At 43.7% G+C, this 16,942-nt stretch overlaps 1 protein-coding gene and 1 long non-coding RNA gene across 2 annotated transcripts in view; one reads left to right on the top strand and one right to left on the bottom strand.

Annotated features, from left to right (window-relative positions):
* The window catches only part of LOC144695990 (transcription factor HIVEP3-like), a 425,012-nt gene that overhangs the window by 372,550 nt on the left and 35,520 nt on the right, over positions 1–16,942 (bottom strand). The gene's annotated exons all lie outside the window — the stretch shown is intronic.
* LOC144695996 (uncharacterized) lies at positions 129–11,065 on the top strand. The gene is made up of 3 exons (XR_013580047.1): positions 129–207; positions 6,646–6,709; positions 10,243–11,065. It is a non-coding gene; the product is annotated as an uncharacterized LOC144695996 (long non-coding RNA).

Below are 16,942 nucleotides of genomic sequence, written 5' to 3'. Positions count from 1 at the left end.
ACGTCACTTGGTTTGCACCCCTTAAGGGTGTCAGGAGATATGTGTCAAAGTTCAGTTCCCTCTTTTTTCAATAAGATGTGTGTGTGTGTGTGTGTGTGAGAAAAGAGGAGTCGCCGTGAGGAGAGAATGGGGCATTACCACCAGTCATTTATCAACAATTCGAAGCTTATCTAATACAGGGAGATCGGCCAGAGTCCAGAGAGACAGGTACACAACACACTGCATGCAACATGGAAACGGGCACAAACATTCCGCCTTGTTTATTCTCTCAACGGCGGCACTGAGAGAAAAATGACAGTACTTCTTTGGATGCCAGGCAATAATCCTGTAGTGCCAAAAAAAAAGTTATTTTAACTGCTGCATTTAACCCTTCTGATTAAAGTTAAAGTTTTTTTTTTTCCCTCCCCTTTTTCAAGTTCCGGTAAATTTGGGTGAAATTGACAAGGCTACATTTATAAACGAGCCCTCGCTGGCCCGAGACGGCTGCGCTTTGCAATTTCCTGCCAATTTCTTTGGATAACAATGTTTTACTGGGCTGTTCTGGAAGACACCAACCTTCTGCGCAGGACCAGAGTCAAGTGTAGGTTACTGCCAGCATTCCAGAATTGTCCCAGAGTCTCCCGGGACCATCAAAGATTAATCCCCAGCACCCTGCTGCTAGTGACACCGGGAGAAGGCACCACTTATACACTGCAACAAAAAGAAGCAGTAAGTTCCTCCTTACTGGGAAAGTTCTGATTGGATCAAAAAGGGTCAGACTAAAAGTGGCTGTTGGGTTAGGAGGTGCTCTGCGAATAACTGCTTATAAAAGTACTTGCTAAGGTTTCCTCCATAGTCTTCCACCAGGGAATTTTCACAGAATCTTCTTGGTAAAAGGAATTGGGAGAAAAATATTGAAGGGCCATTCAAAAGTATTTTCTTCATTTCCTTTGTGCCCAGAAAGAAAGATGTCAGTGCGTGACGTCAGCCAGCGGGGAGAAATGGTTGCGCACCAGCTTCCACGTGTGTCCTGACAGAACAAGACCTTCATCCAATGGCGGGGAAACCAAGACGACCGGGGGTTTCACCCCACCAGCCTCCGCATTCAAAGGATCATCCTCCGCCATTTCCGCCAACTCCAGCATGATGCCACCACCAAACACATCTTCCCTTCACCCCCCCTGGCGGCATTCCATAGGGATCGTTCCCTCTGGGACACCCTGGTCCACTCCTCCATCACCCCCTGTTCCTCAACCCCCACCTATGGCACCTCCCCATGCCCACGCAGAAGATGCAACACCTGCCCCTTCACTTCCTCTCTCCTCACCGTCCAAGGGCCCAAACACTCCTTTCAAGTGAAGCAGCATTTCACTTGCATTTCCCCTAACTTAGTCTACTGCATTCGTTGCTCCCAATGCGGTCTCCTCTACATTGGAGAGACCAAACGCAAACTGGGCGACCGCTTTGCAGAACACCTGCGGTCTGTCCACAAGAAAGACCCAAACCTCCCTGTCGCTTGCCATTTTAACACTCCACCCTGTTCTCTTGCCCACATGTCTGTCCTTGGCTTGCTGCATTGTTCCAGTGAAGCCCAATGCAAACTGGAGGAACAGCACCTCATCTTCCGACTAGGCACTTTACAGCCTTCCGGGCTGAATATTGAATTCAACAACTTTAGATCTTAAACTCCCCCTCCCCCCATCCCCACCCCTTTTCTCCCCCCTCCCTTTTTTTTCAATAATTTATATAGATTCTTCTTTTCCCACCTATTTCCATTATTTTTAAATCTAAAACTAAAACTTTGTTAGTCTTTCCACCCCATCCCCACTAGAGCTGTACCTTGAGTGTCCTGTCTTCCATTCTTAATTAGCACTTTTCTTAGATAATATCACCACCTTCAACGCCTCTTTGATCCTTTTGTCTGTGACATCTTTTGATTATCTGCTCCTATCACTGCTTGCTTATCTCCACAATAATCCCACCCTCTACTTCTCTCTCCCCCCGCCCCCCCACCTTAGACCAGCTTATATTTCACCTTTCTCCTAACTATACTCAGTTCTGCCGAAGGGTCATGAAGACTCGAAACGTTAACTGATTTCTTCTCCACCGATGCTGCCAGACCTGCTGAGTTTTTCCAGGTAATTCTGTTTTTGTTTTGGATTTCCAGCATCCGCAGTAGCTTTTAGCTTTTTGTTTTTATCTCGGGGGTTTCGTTCTGCTGCAGCCATCGCCCGCCGGAACAGCCATTCAGATGTTCCACATGGCACATCTTCCTCCGTCTGTTCTGTCGTTGAGGACTTGTTTGCCAGAGCCTCGTCAGGCTGAGTATTTCTAGGGTTCCTAGACAGGCCTTCCTGGCAACCAAAGCAGCCCAGCCAATAAGGGGCTGTGACTTCTGTGGGGTAGCAATCCGAGTCGCATTTCCACTCCGCTCCTAGTTACTTACCTTGAAATACAGCCACACCACCTTTCTCGCCCGACCTTCCGACTCGGGCCGGGTGAGAAAGGTGCAGTGCAGAGGGTTCCCAAAGTCTTGTGTCAAGGGCTACTGAGTTGGAGGTAAGGAAGTCACACCCTCTTTTTTACAGCACTAGCTGCTGTAAAACAGGTAGGTTTAAAGGTCCAGTCACTTTGAGAAGCCAGGGACATGGTTAAGTGTATAAGGTAAGCGGGTAGGATGGAGGGGTGGGATTAGTCGGGGGGGGGAGTGGAGTTTGGTAGTCAGGGGTATGGGCGGGGATATGGTGGTTTGGGGGGGGTGGTCAGTGGGGAGGGTGGTCAGTGAGCGGGGGGGGCTAGTCAAATGTTCAGTGGGGGGGCCAGATGGTTGGTGAGGCTAGAGGGGGTGGGGAGTGCAATCGGAGGGGGGGCGGTGGGTAGAGCAGGCAGTCCGGGGGTGGGGGCTTTCAGGGGATCCCATGGGGGGTTGGAATGTCGGGGTATTGTCGAGTGGGATGGGGAGGTAGTCGGGGGTTCCTGTGGGGAGTGGGGGAGCCATGTGAGGCATTGGTGAGGTGTGGGGTGGAGTTTAGTTGGGAGCAAGGGGTATGGAGGGGTGCGGGTTTGGGGTGGTCAGTACTATAGTTGCCCAGAGGTTTTAATTCTTCTAACCTTTTCAAGGTAACTATTCCTGTAAGACAGTCGGAATCTTGCAGTTTAAATCTGGGTTTTAGAAAGTTCCCTGTTCAGGGCAATTGCCATGCAATCTTCACATGGGAACTTCCATGTAAAAGCGCATCTTTGGGGCACCCCTCTGGGTACAACACCCCGGAGATTGTAGGTTATGGACCAAGGAGCCCCATCATACTTCACCCTGTTTTGATCAACCTTTTTTTATTCGTTGCCTAGGTTCCGTGCCGAGGATGAGAGGGGTGGACTTTGGAACTTCTTCGTACACTTTCATTATTAGTTACAAAAATATTTATTTATGGTGGGTGGGAGGGGGAGGCTGTTTCTCTGATGCAAATCTCCAAGAGTATGACCAGCCAGAGTTGGGAAGCCAAGTGAAATCCAGACTGGGTAAAGGTGGCAGGGTCCCCTGAAGGAAATTAGTGAACTAGCTGGGTCATTCCCATTGCCATTTTTATTTCCCTTGGCACCAGATTAGTTGAAGCTAATTGCGAGCTTAAATTCCACAATTTGCAGGGTTGGGACTTGAACTCGCAGCATCTGGGATACTGGTTCAGCAGCAAACTGCTGTGTTCTGCTGCAAGTGAGAATTTAGAATTTTGTACCAGCATTTACTCCATTTCCTGTCTAATGGTTGACAGAAAGTGGAGCATTACCAAGGCGGCCCCGAATTAAGTGCTTGCGTATATGGCAATATCCTTGCCATGGGAATGAAGACAAGTCCAATATGACAAATAAAAGAAATGTTATGTAGTTTTGCAATAAAAAAACCTGGAAGCATCTGAAGGCATAAAGTTGCATTATAGCTTTGGGTGCCATCAGAAATGAACAAAAAACTGTCCTCTCCCAGATGTGTGTCTTCAACATTTCCTGTTCATATTTCAAATTTACAGTATTTTCAAAAATCTCTTTATGTAAGTTTATTCACCAAGTACAATGAAATGACATCTGAAACAAGGCTTTAATAAATGACTGTTAAATAATCACAATTACAGTGTCAATAATACAGCTTCCACTGAATTGGATGAACTTAGTCTTTAAAAAAAGCAAAGTAAGTTAAAATGCATGCATTGCAATGAGTGTGGGAAATAAACCAGGCAATCTGGAAGCAATTATACACTTGAAAAGGAAATATTTACAGATCAATGGGAAAGAGCAGGGGCGTGGGACTAATTGAATAGCTTTTTCAATGATCTGATACAATGGGCTGAATGGTCTCCTTCTGTGCTGTTTGATTCTATGATTTTAGGGAAATTATAGACTTAGAATGAACAGGAACCTGGGTGCAATCTGGACAAGAATGGGAAATACATATCTTCAATTGTCTTCAGCTACCTTGATCCTAAGCTCTGGAATACCCTCGCTAAACCTCTCGGCCTCTTTCCTTCTCTCCCCTTCTTTAAGGTGCTCTTTAAAATCTTTCTTTTGACCAAATTTTCGGTTACCTGTTCTAAAGTCTCCCATGTGGCTCAGGGTCAAATTTTGTTTGCTAACATTCCTGTGAAGTGCTGTGAGACATTTTTGGCTGGATTTTCGCTATCAAAGTGGATAGCTCGAGGCCGGAAATTTCCCAACTCAGCAGACCTGCCTCGGTTTAAAGGGCCCTGGGAATCTCACAATTTTCATTCTGGGAGGCGGACACAGGATGGATTCAGGCCTGCGGACCTCGTAAGTAGATCCTAGGCAGTCACAGGGCAGGAGAGTGCTGAGGCAGGTGCCAAGGCAGGCTGGTCAGAAGGTCCACCATGGTTTTCTGGAATAGTTATAATAAAAACAGTTAGGCCCTCTAGTCCTCACTCCTCAGACCCCCTTACCACCGCCCGCCCCCAACCCACTCCTCATGGTCCCTCATATACTCCATGCCAACTAATGTCCTCCATCCACTCTACATGCCCCTTTGTACCCTGCATGACAACTCAATGCCAGTTCATGCCCATTCACCCAGTGTGCACTATGTACATAACCAATGAGCCATATAATGACAATGGCAAGTGTGGGACTGCTGAGAATAAAAACACCCATTCTGAAAAGCTCTGAAAAAAACTGTTGTTGCTACAACCTGATAAAAAGTCAATCAGATAGGCCATTAAAGTGTCAACAGCAGAGGCTTCAAACACTTCACACTTCTTAATCTTGTCCAAATTATCACTGAGACATTGACAAATAGATCAGGGAAAGAACAGCTTATTATAAACACTTAGAGATGTCAATCAAGCGAAGTCAACAATTCACTTCATTTATCAAAATAGAATCCCTGCTGAGCTTTTATTGGTCTGGGCTCTCAGCCAAGCATGCATAATGAGGGCAGGTGGAAACCCAGCTGGCCCTGTGAATGGACACGGAAGGGACACGAGTTGGCATTGAGTTGGCCTGGAAGGTATGATGGACAATGGGAAGTGGCTGGGAAGAAAAAGTTGTCATTGAGTTGGCATGGAAGATATGAAGGACCCTGGGGAGCAGCTGGGGGGCATGAGTTAACATTGAGCTAACATGGAGAGTTTGAGAGAATATGGGAGTGGTTGGGGGGTATGACTTTGATTTGAGTTAGCATGGAGAGTATGAGGGCCATGGTGGGTAGCTGAGGGGCATGGGTAAGACCTATTGTAAAGAGGAAAAAAATGGAGCAAATATAAGAAAAGAGATCATTCAGTACTCACCAAATTAACATTTGTGCCATTGCAAGTGGACACATTTTGTCCATGTGTACAGTGTTTTTTATGCAACACACTGTATGACCATGTCTCATTTCTCCCTGCCCTGCCAAAATTTGTACTAGTCTACAACTGGTGACACTAAGTCTGACTGATGGTGCAGTGTCCTGCGTACAACCACTTTGCAGCCTTTTGATCCTTAAGGGTCGATAACCAGAAGTCATGGATTTAAAATAATTGGCAAAAGAATAGAGGGGAGATGAGGAGAAACTGTTTCAAACAGAGTTGTTAAGATCTGAAACATTCGACCTGGAAGGGAGGTGGAAACTGATTCCATAGGAACTTTCAAATTGGACATATATTTAAAGAGCACCAAATTTGCAGGGTTACTGGAAGAAAGCTGGACTCTGGCACTAAACTGAATTTTCTTTCAAAGAGCCAGCACAGGCACAAAGGGCTGAATAGCCTCCTGTGTTGTAAGATTCGATGATTCTATTTTGACCTTACCTTTCAAAAGGTTCCCGAATCCAGGTTTTGGTTCACCACTCCTCTGAGGGGCCATGAACCGTGAGTCATACAAACATGTGAATTAGGAGCAGGAGGAGGCTATTTGGCTTCTTGAGCCTGCTCTGCCATTCAGTATGATCATGGCTGATCGATTGTGGCCTCAACTCCACATTCCCACCGACCCCTGATAACCCTTGGCTCCCTTGTTAGTCTCTCTCTGCCTTAAAAATATTCAAAGACGTTGCCTCCACCGGTCTCTGGGGAAGACAGTTCTAAAGACTCATGGCCCTTTGAGAGAAAAATTTTCTCCTCACCTCCATCTTAAATGGGGGACACCTTATTGTTAAACTGCGTTCACTTGTTTTAATCTCTCCCACAGGGGGAAACATCCTTTCAGCACCCACTCTGTCAAGTCTCCTCGGGATCTTATATGTTTCGGTAAGGTGACCTCTCATTCTTCTAAACTCCAATGGATACAGGCTCACCCTGTTTAACCTTTCCTCATGGAATAACCCCCTCATGCCAGGTATCAGTCGAGTGAACCTTCCCTGAACTGCTTCTAATGCATGGGGAAGCTGGCCCAACTCCATAAAAATTGCGAGGGCGGGGGGGAACGAGGAGGTGCCTACCACTGCAAGGAGCCAGCCAGGTCGGGAATGAGGGGTCAGGCTCGCTACCCACACACTTATCCTGTGTCAGCGAAAATTGCTAGCGTAGGAGATAGGGGCGGGAATATCCTGGATTGGAGTCCCAACTGCCATTTTTAAATGGCTGTGGAATTGTCTGGACTCCGTGAAAATCCGCCCCTTTGCAATGTTAATGCCTTATATAAATGTAAGTTGTAATATAGTTAGGCAGGATAGAAAACTTAAATATCATTGCTCTTGTATCCTTATATCCAAATATATTTTTAAAATGCAGGTGTGCAACAACTGGGAATGTGCTGCACACAAGCAGCATTCCGTTTAAGCTGGATGCATGTGTGGCTGTGCAGCAATCTTAAAGTGACCGCACAGTGCAACAAACAGGTCACACACAGTGAAGGGAAAGTAGAGGAAACATTAGTCACAGCAGACATCCCTGGACCTGCATTCCACCAATCCACCAACACCTCTCTTTCCTTGCTGTCTACATTTACCCATACTTTCTGTCTCTCGTCATTTCCCTATCCATATGGCTAAAATCTCTTCAGTAGTTCATGTCTTTTTTTTTTAAACTACAAGTCTATGTTATCTTGCAAGTTAATCAAACAAACATATAGACAAACTCTGCCACATTCTCTTTATCAATGTTTTCTGCAAGTTCTCAACATTCAATTGAGCTGGTCAAGTACAACCCAGTCAGCCCATGACCAGAGTCATTGAATAACTTCTGTACTTCAGCAAGGTCTCAGCAACTAATCGGGCTATCAAGATTCAGATGATCTGGTCATTCATCTCATTGCTGCTTGTGTGATCTTGCTGTGTGCAAATTGTCTGTCCTGTTTCTTATCTTACATCAGTGACTATTCCCTTCAGCGACAGACCTGTAATAACCAATACTTTACCTGGGTGTCACACAGAATGCTCAGAACACTTTCTCTGCACACAAGCCACATTCGGAAGATTCAAATCTATGAATATTATACACTGGGTGGTTTCCACATACCAAGGTTCAGAATCTCATTGGCCCATTTTGGCTTTTGACAAAATCTCTGTGACCACAATGGCACAAAAACGTAGGAAAGTTAAGCCGTTTGAGTCTCCAGGGCCAATATTTTTGACACCAAAACAAAAGGACTATTTGAAAATACATTTATGTTAAGAAAACTACGAATGAGGAACTAATCCATGTTAATGCACATTCCTGCACTCTCCTCATTATGAAACCTAGTCGTAGAAAGGATCATGAATGTTACACTGTTGGCGTTCCACAAACAGCGAAACTTGCTCATTTTGAAAGCTACGCATGCAATCGCTGACTCAGTGCCCGGAGGGTTAAAAGTGTGGGTTTCAGTTCACCGCACGGTTACCCAGAACATAGAAAACTCAACAACAGCACCAACTGAAGGAGATGAATTGCACATTTCACTTCAAAATGCTGCACAATCTAAAATTTGGTTGCATGTGGGATTACCCTAATGGTTAAACATTAATAATCTTTCCAGAGTCACAAATTCCCCACACACTCTCACCAGCACAAGGTTATCTGATCATCTTAATATTAAACACAAACTGCAAACTTTCATTTTTCAGTGTTATGCGATTCCAAAGTTAGCCGCTAAAGTAAAATGTGCAGAGAGGGGGAAAAAGTCTGAGGCTGTGTTTTTTTCAGCTTTGCAACTACGTTGCTGCATTATGCAGTGGGTTTGAATCTGAAATATCCTCATGCAATGATAGACTCCTCTCTCCAGCGGTTTGTGATAGTAAGTTTGCAGCAGTCTTAACCCAGCTCCTATTAAACCTGGGCTAGGGTTATCAACTCCAGTTGGACAAATTCCTGGAGATTTCAGCACATGATTTCTCCTCTCCAAACCCCCATTCCCATACCATTTGTTGCCTGACAGCTCCAAGCTTGCACTTCCCATATCAAGTGTAAAGTGAACAGACTTTGATATTTGATTGGAAGATTCTTGGTTGTCAGTCAAACAGTCAATTTTCCCCATCTCCAATGCTTTTATGACCAATAAACGAAAGTGTTCAAAGGAAATGGAAACAACACACAATTTTATTGCATGCCCTGTGATTTCCTCCCAGGTGTTACTCTCTGGAGTGCTGAGGACTTTAACCTCGAATTCCTGGAGACTCCAGGGCAATTCTGGAGAGTTGGCCAACCCTAACAGGAGCCCACGAGATAAAGCTGCCACGAGTTGACATTCATTCAGAAGCCATTGGATAGTGGGTGTGAGAAGTTGTGAATGTCACACCGATACATAGTGAAGGGGTGTGCTTCTGAGAGTGGGGTTAAGGCACATTGCAATCTCAGCAAGGACATAACTTTTTTTTTTGCTGTCAATCAAGGCTGACTTTTAAACTGTTTAAGGAATCCCTAAACAATTTAGTCACCTGGTCACTGTTCTACTCCAGCCACTACAAAGCTACAGTAATGTGAGACTGTTCCTGGAGAGGCCTTGTACTGCTCATCAGAAATCAAATTGACTAACTTGATCTCAAGCTACATCATAGAGTTTTCATCATTGCAAAGCCAGAGGGGAGGCAATGACATAGTGGTATTGTCACTGGACTAATATTCCAGAGACCCAGGGTATTGCTCTGGGGACCTGGGTTCCAATCCCACCATGGCAGATGGTGAAATTTGAATTCAATACAAATCTGGAATTAACGGTCTGATGATGACCGTGAAACCGTTGCCGATTGTTGTAAAAACCCTTCTGGTTCATTAGTGCCCCTCTGGGGAAGGAAATCTGCTGTCCTTACCTAGTCTAACTGCATGTGACTCCAGACCCACAGTAATGTGGTCGACCCTTAGTGCTCTCTGATGGGCAATAAATGCCTGCATCCAATGAATAAAAAAAAAATCAACAATTTGCTTTAATGTAGGAACATGGTCCAAGGCATTTCACAGCAGTGTAATCAGACAAAAATTTACACTTGTTTAAAAGAGGAGCCATTAGGACAAGTGACCAAAAGTTTGGTCAAAGAGGTCAGTTTGAAGCAATACAAGCGAAGAGAGAAGCAAAGAGGTTTGGGGAGGGAATTCCAGATCTTGGAGCCCAGAAGGTTGAAGGCACAGCTGCTAATGGTGGGCAAAGAATGTGCAAAAGGCCAGAGTTGGAAGAGCCCACTGATCCTGGAGACTTCACATAAACCTTATTCATGTTGAAGTTTTTGCAATACAGATGGAGATCAGCAAGCTTTATTGTTAGAGCACACTTGCTGGTGAAGGCACCTCCCAAGTTGTAAGAACACAAGAGTGAAAACTGAATACACAAATCATATGTTACATAAATTTTCCATTGGGCTCCCTAATGGTTCAGCTAGTAAATCCACCATCCAATGGCAGCGAACCCTACAGACAAAGAAGGTGCCAGATTTGATCCCAGTCTATACTGAGTGAGCTGAGGGCAAGAGCATCAGAGCTACAATTGTCTTCAGTGATGGAAGGCCACAAGAATTGGTGCTACCATGCCCTGGCAATACAAGGTCGCATCCTGGCACAAGCCAATTCCTTCAGGAAAGGAATTAAAAAAAACTTGAATATCTTCAGGATGAAAAGGAAGAAATCATTTCATCGCACTAACAAAATGCTTCAAGATCTAATTCAGATTATTACTGAACCTTCTTTTCGTTGATTGTTGTCTATTCAGCTTGGGCAGCAAGTGTGTCTACAACTGTTGAATTATCATCCTGTGCTCATTTCCTGTAGACCCAGACTATTACTGACAGGGCCCGATGAGAAGTCCGATACGTTATGGCAATGGTATGCTGTGAAGGCACTAACAGTTCCAAATCACATACATGTGGTATTGGTACAATACAATGCTAGACCTGAGCAGCTCTTAAGTCACACATACTGTTGCTGCAGCATATTGCGAGGCCCCAGCCAGCTCAGCTTCTTGTACTAAATAGCTGCTATTCACCAGTTCCTTGGTCATTTTCATGAGACAATTGTGTCTCTCTTTCTGAGCAGGATTTCTTTGCACATTTAAAGCTGACAGTACTAAATTCAGAAAGCATTTATAGGTGGGAGAAACTTCTATGGTATTGTCCATTCATTAAGTACACTTTCGAGGCCACAAGCAGTGGCTTCTTGCTGAATGATTGCACACAGTTCAAATCAATTATGATCACAAAATTAGAGCCAGGCCATTCAGCAGCAAAATCAAGAAGCACTTTTTCACACAAAGGGTAGTGGATATTGGAACTATCTACCTAAAAGGCTGTGGATTCTGGGGGTCAATTTCAAGACTGAGATCGATATTTTTCTGGGTAAGGGTATCAAGAAATATGGAGCACAGGCGGGTCAAATAAAATTGAGTTGCTGCAGATCATGCAGCCATTATCTGACTGAATGGTGGAGCAGGCCTGAGGGCTGAATGGCCTGGTACTGTTCTTAACTGTTGTGCAACAATGCACAACTTGAAAGGCAAGCTGTGGATCAGATATGTGATGTTAAAAACTTCCATGAATATTAAACTGAATAGAGAAAACCATAAAAGTTCAATGCTGAAATATGCAGCAACTCTCAACACCCTCCTTCTACCCCACTGACAATTTCACGGATGATAAATACACCAAAAGGTTGGCCAGTTAGTCCCCAGGTTCCCCCTCACCTGACTCCCCCCCAAAAAAGGGTCAAAAAGTCTCAGCTGTACAGAGTCTACCTGCCACTTCCTGATCAGTTCTACCCTGCAATGAGCAGGTAGCATGTGCAATCCACTGTGGGTGTTGGGTGTAATTTGCAGAACATATAAGGAAACATTAGAGCTCATTGTTCACCAGTTTCACTTGTGCAAATTTCTTTAAGAGCTCCAAAATTCAAAGAACTGCATGGAAGATGATTACAGAGATTTAAAAGGGATTAAAAATAGTGGAGGTACAATGAAAGGTGCACCACACTCATGTGATACTGATCCCACTTCTTTCTCCCTCTATATTCATCAGTTTACTTCTTCCCATTTGCCCCTTGTTGCTTGAAGGATTGGAACTCCTACTGGGGCACAGCTTAATTCATATCAGCGTGACACACCATTCCAAGGATAGGAGCTATTACTAGGCCAGGCATTATGAGGGACATGGGTCTCTGTAATTCAACATTATCCACAAGCATTCGTATAGTGCCTTTAACATAAAGGAAAGACTTGCATTTATGACATTTGAACTTTTACCTGAAACCAGACAACGAGAGGTGACAGAATATGCATTTTTCCCTTTAAAACAATCAACACGAAACTAAAGCCTATCAAAATCTTGCATAAATAATCACTACTAACTATGGGGGCAGGAAGATCACAATCAATGCAATTATGCGAACTCATCAATACTCCACACATACAATGGCTTTCATTTCAAGACTAGTTACGGGAGCAGGAGGACAATGATAAACATCATGAGAGCCCATTAAAAACAACGAGACAACAATCACCTGGGGAAGCCCACCAAAATCAAACAAAGAACTAACCTTGATTTGGATTGAGATAAGAAATTCAAAAAAAACAGTATAACTGGGCCAGGAGATCTGAAGTGGGCAGTTTTGGGCAGGGACACGGAAGGGTGAGCAGCTTTGAAATCAGGTTTTGGGCAGTAAGCAGTTTTGAAAGTGGAACAGGAGGCTGAAGCCGAGTTTAAGCAGGGAGCTGAGCCAAGCAGGGAGGAGATCTGGAGGTTTGCAGGCCCGCAGGCAACATCACGGTGAGGGGCACAGGGTGTAGGCTCAACCAAAGACAACAAGGCTGCAACCGCAGCCCTCCATGAAGATCGACCACCCACAACCGTGCCCTCCACCCAGCTGAAGAACCTTCGCAGATTCCACAGACCAGGACCACGTGGGGACGGCAGGCCCCAGAGGACACAAAGAGCGTACCCCAAAACTGCAACCGGCTTACCTGGCTGGATTTTGAACTATCAAGGAACCCTGGTTGGTGAGTATGAACCCTGACCTCTCCTAGTTCAATTTGGTGGTGGGACAAGGGTAAGGGGATTAGTATCTTGATTTTCCCTCGTTATGCCACGTGTTCCCCATTCTTAACTAAGTGTGCTTTGTAGGTCTATATAATCTCAGTGTAATCCTAATGTTATAAGTTCATTTGTGACTTCAATAAACTCAGTTTTTTTTCTTGCACCAAAACCAGTTGTCTGCTACACTTTGTCACAACCCCCAAATAAGTCCAAGGTCTAGAACCCAGGGAGTGGGAGCGCTTAGAAGTCAGAGGTGAAGACACACCACCACCCCCTATACTTGCAAAAGTGAATTGGATAAATACTTTGAAAAGGAAAATCTTGCAGGGCTATTGGAAAGAGAAGGGGAAATGGCAATAATTCGATAGCTCTATCAAATAGCAGCATAGAAACGACGGGTCAAATGGCCTCCATCTATGGTGTATGATTTTAGCTCATAAACCATTCATCCACTCTCCACACAGACTATCCCTCGGGAGAGGCAAAAAAAGGAAAAGAAAACTGTAGCCAATTCATGAAAAACTCTGTGAAATTCCTCTAGCAAAACCAATGAAGCAGGGATGCCCACGACCATTACTGTCAAAACTATCAACTTACTCTGAACTGGAATGGCCCACTTCTCCCAAGAACTTGTCAAGTTATCAAGTTCCAATTTGAAAGACTGTGTCATCTCCTTAATCATCACATGCTTCGGCACTTTTGTTTCACAAGGTGGTGACTCTCTGAAAAGAAACACTTCCTGGCAGTGCACTTAGCCCTTCCCCAGAGGATTTTATAGGCATGATCTCTGATCCCTCTGTCCATATCCATTTCAAATGACCTATATATCCAAACTCTATCCAATCCCTTTGTGATATAAAACCATTTCAGTAATAATCGGTCTGAGATTGAGGTCTCCAAAGTAATGAATTCCAAATCTTGGAGCCTATAATTGTTAAAGGGCCATTGACTCCAGTGGAAATCTGTATCGTCCTGTTTCTATATGTGTAGTATGATCATGCTGCAGATGACTTTTGGCCAGCCTTTTCAGCACCCTCTCAATATCCTTCACGACGTTCGTGGACAAATGTGGACACAGTGTTCTGAAGTGTGGACGTGTCAGAATCTTGACTAGTTTAAATATCATACTCTTTGGGTTTGTATTTCAATTGTGCTAGCCTTACAACTTAAAACCTTGGAGCCACTTCCAAATTCTTGTGCAGCTTTAACAAGCAATCTACGACTAGTCACAGATTTTGTTTTTGATATAACTGCAATGGATATCTCTGTATGGGACAGACATGCTTGCAATGCCTTAATCTCAAATGCATGATACTGCAATTTTCCACATTAAATGTCATGTAACACACATAGGCTCATGACCAACCTTGGCAAAATTGGCCTGCAACCTACTGATTTGGTTAGAATTATTAACCCGGCGTCCACTCTTGTATCGCCTGAAAATTGAACCCTGATTATGTTTAAGCCCTCCTCTAGATCCTTTTAAGTCGTAACGCTAGCGCAGTTGAAATACAAACGCAAAGAGTATGATATTTAAACGAGATAAGATTCTGATACATCCACACTTTGAAGCATTGTGTCCATATTTAGTCCCCAAACATCGTGACGGGTATTGAGAGGGTGCAGAAAAGTTTGATCAGAAATGTCCTGTAAGGAAGGGCTTACAGAAGGGGATGGAGGTGAGGCAGCAATGGAGCTGGCAGGGGTTGGGGGTGGTGGTGGCACAAGTGGGGTTGAAGAAGGGAATTCCAGAGCATTGGGACTGGTAGCTGAAAAAAAATTGGGTGAAAGGGGGAATGGTGAGGTTGGGGCTGAGTGGGGATGCATAGGAGGCAAAGTCAGGGTAATGGAGAGTCAGCAGGAGGCTTATAGAAATGAGCTATGAAGCCAAGAAGGGATTTAAACATGAGGCTAAGAATAATGAATTTTAGGCTTGGGGTGGGGGGCGGATTGGGAGTCAATGTAGGTCAGTAAGGACAGCATTAATGGGTGACCAGGTCTTCATGTAGAATACAGGAAGTAGTGTTTTACATAAGCTGAAGTTTACAAAGAGTGGAGAATGCGAGTTTGGCCAGGAGAGAGAGATCTATTACTTCTATAACAATAGTTACAACATTCCTAAAGTAATTCATTGTGTAAAGTGCTTTGAAATGTTTCAAGCTGATAAGGAACTATACAAATGCAATTATGTTACAAGAAAGGTTACAAACTTAATGAGGATTCCTGGATCAGGTGTAATATGAGTACCCCGCATGGGTTATTTTAAGGAGCGTGATATGATTTGAGGCCGCAGAACTTTGTTGTGAAGCATTTAGCTATAAAATACAGCTTAGTATTTATCATTTTTAAAAACTAATTTGTTCCCCTAATTCTAGACCAAACAATGTCATCTTAATATTGCAAAAGTTGAGCAGAAAAAAAAGAGTCTGAGATTGGAGACATGTATGCAATAAGGCCACATTAAGGAGTTACTCTGGACTACTACTGCATATAAATTGGCACACTTGAAACCAATACTCGGTGGTTCAAATAGGCACAACAGTGTAGTTATGTTACCAGACTAATAATGCAGTGAACACGAGTTCAAATCCCAAATGCGACTCCGTTTCACACCAGCATGGTTGACTCTTAAATGTCATCTGAAGTGGCCTAGCAAGCCCCTCTGTATCAATTCTGGATGGGGAATAACTGCCAGCCTTACTGGTGCGCCCACATCCTGAGAAAGAATTTTAAAAGTGGTTAGTGACACGCAAAGGAATCACAATCTGAGACAGGCTGTCGTAGGGAGATCAAAGGGGAAGCCCAGGCAATTCCCAAAGGAGAGAAAGGAAAGTTGGAAAGAAGAATTCATCCTGTGCTGTGTTAATTGTATATTAATCATGTTTAATTGTATGCCAGTGATGGGCATTAACTGGAGATTCACTTGTGCTCCTAAAAATAGGAACCAACTGAAACTGTGGTTGTTGGATTAGGTGGCGCATGTTTGTAATATGTATCTCTGTAAATAAAAGCTTATAGAAGTATGTAAAGATTGGCTCCAGTTTCATCCTTCACCACTTGGCTTTCTAGAATTGAACATGCTGTATAGTTAGATAGTAATATTGGCAACAGCTCAGAAGCACATTACCTGTCTGCCGATTGGGGAACAGAATATTTGTCCCATTTGCTAGCAAATTCCATTTCATCAATGGATATTTTTTTCATTTCACTCATAGCTTCACGAAACCAACACTGACCACTTCATCTCATACGCTCCATTGAATTGAATCATCCAGCAGAGAAGGAGGCCATTCAGCCTAACATGTTCTGTGCTGGCTCATTGAAAATGCTACCCAATTAGTCACGTTATCATGTCTGTTCCACATAACCCTTCAAATTTTTCCTTTTAAACTGTATGTCCAATTCCCCTTTGAAAGTTACTATTGGATCTGCTTCCACCACCCTTTCAGTGCATTCCAGATCTTAACAACTCACTGCATTAAAAAAAAACTCCTCCACCCATGTTCTTTTGCCAATCACTTTAAATCTGTGTTCCCTGGTTACCAGAGGAAACAATCTCACCCTAGTTACTCCCATCAAAACACTTCATGATGTTGAGCACCTCTACGTAATTGTTCCTTAACCTTCTCCAATCTAAGTAGAGCAATCCCAGCTTTTCCAATTTCCCCACTAAGTATTATTTTCCAGTAGGACTGGGGCAGATAGCTGAATCCAAATGTCAGATTTGTTGTGCTCAGTAATTTTCATAAAAGACAGAATGCAACACTATCTTGTAGCTCCACCAATCTTTTTTTTGTCATAAAAATCATTATCAGGAGAAAATTTCGACTCCGGAGTAGATAGCAGGAAATGTTTAAAATAATGACTTATTTTTAACCCTTCTAATACTGGTATGTTCACAAAAGTAGCAACTTCCCTTGGCTGGCTGACACTTTCAGCTCTTGCAGTGATACTAAAACGAACACTAATGCTACAGGATTTTTTTAAAAGAGCTATTCGGGCATCAGTTCTTTTACTGAGCCTGAATTACCAAAATAAACATATAAAATAATGTTTTAA

Source organism: Cetorhinus maximus, chromosome 21, assembly GCF_964194155.1.
Source record: "Cetorhinus maximus chromosome 21, sCetMax3.hap1.1, whole genome shotgun sequence".
Taxonomy (NCBI): domain Eukaryota; kingdom Metazoa; phylum Chordata; class Chondrichthyes; order Lamniformes; family Cetorhinidae; genus Cetorhinus; species Cetorhinus maximus.
Note: the sequence above shows the minus strand (reverse complement) of the source record. Positions and strands in the feature narration are given on the sequence as shown.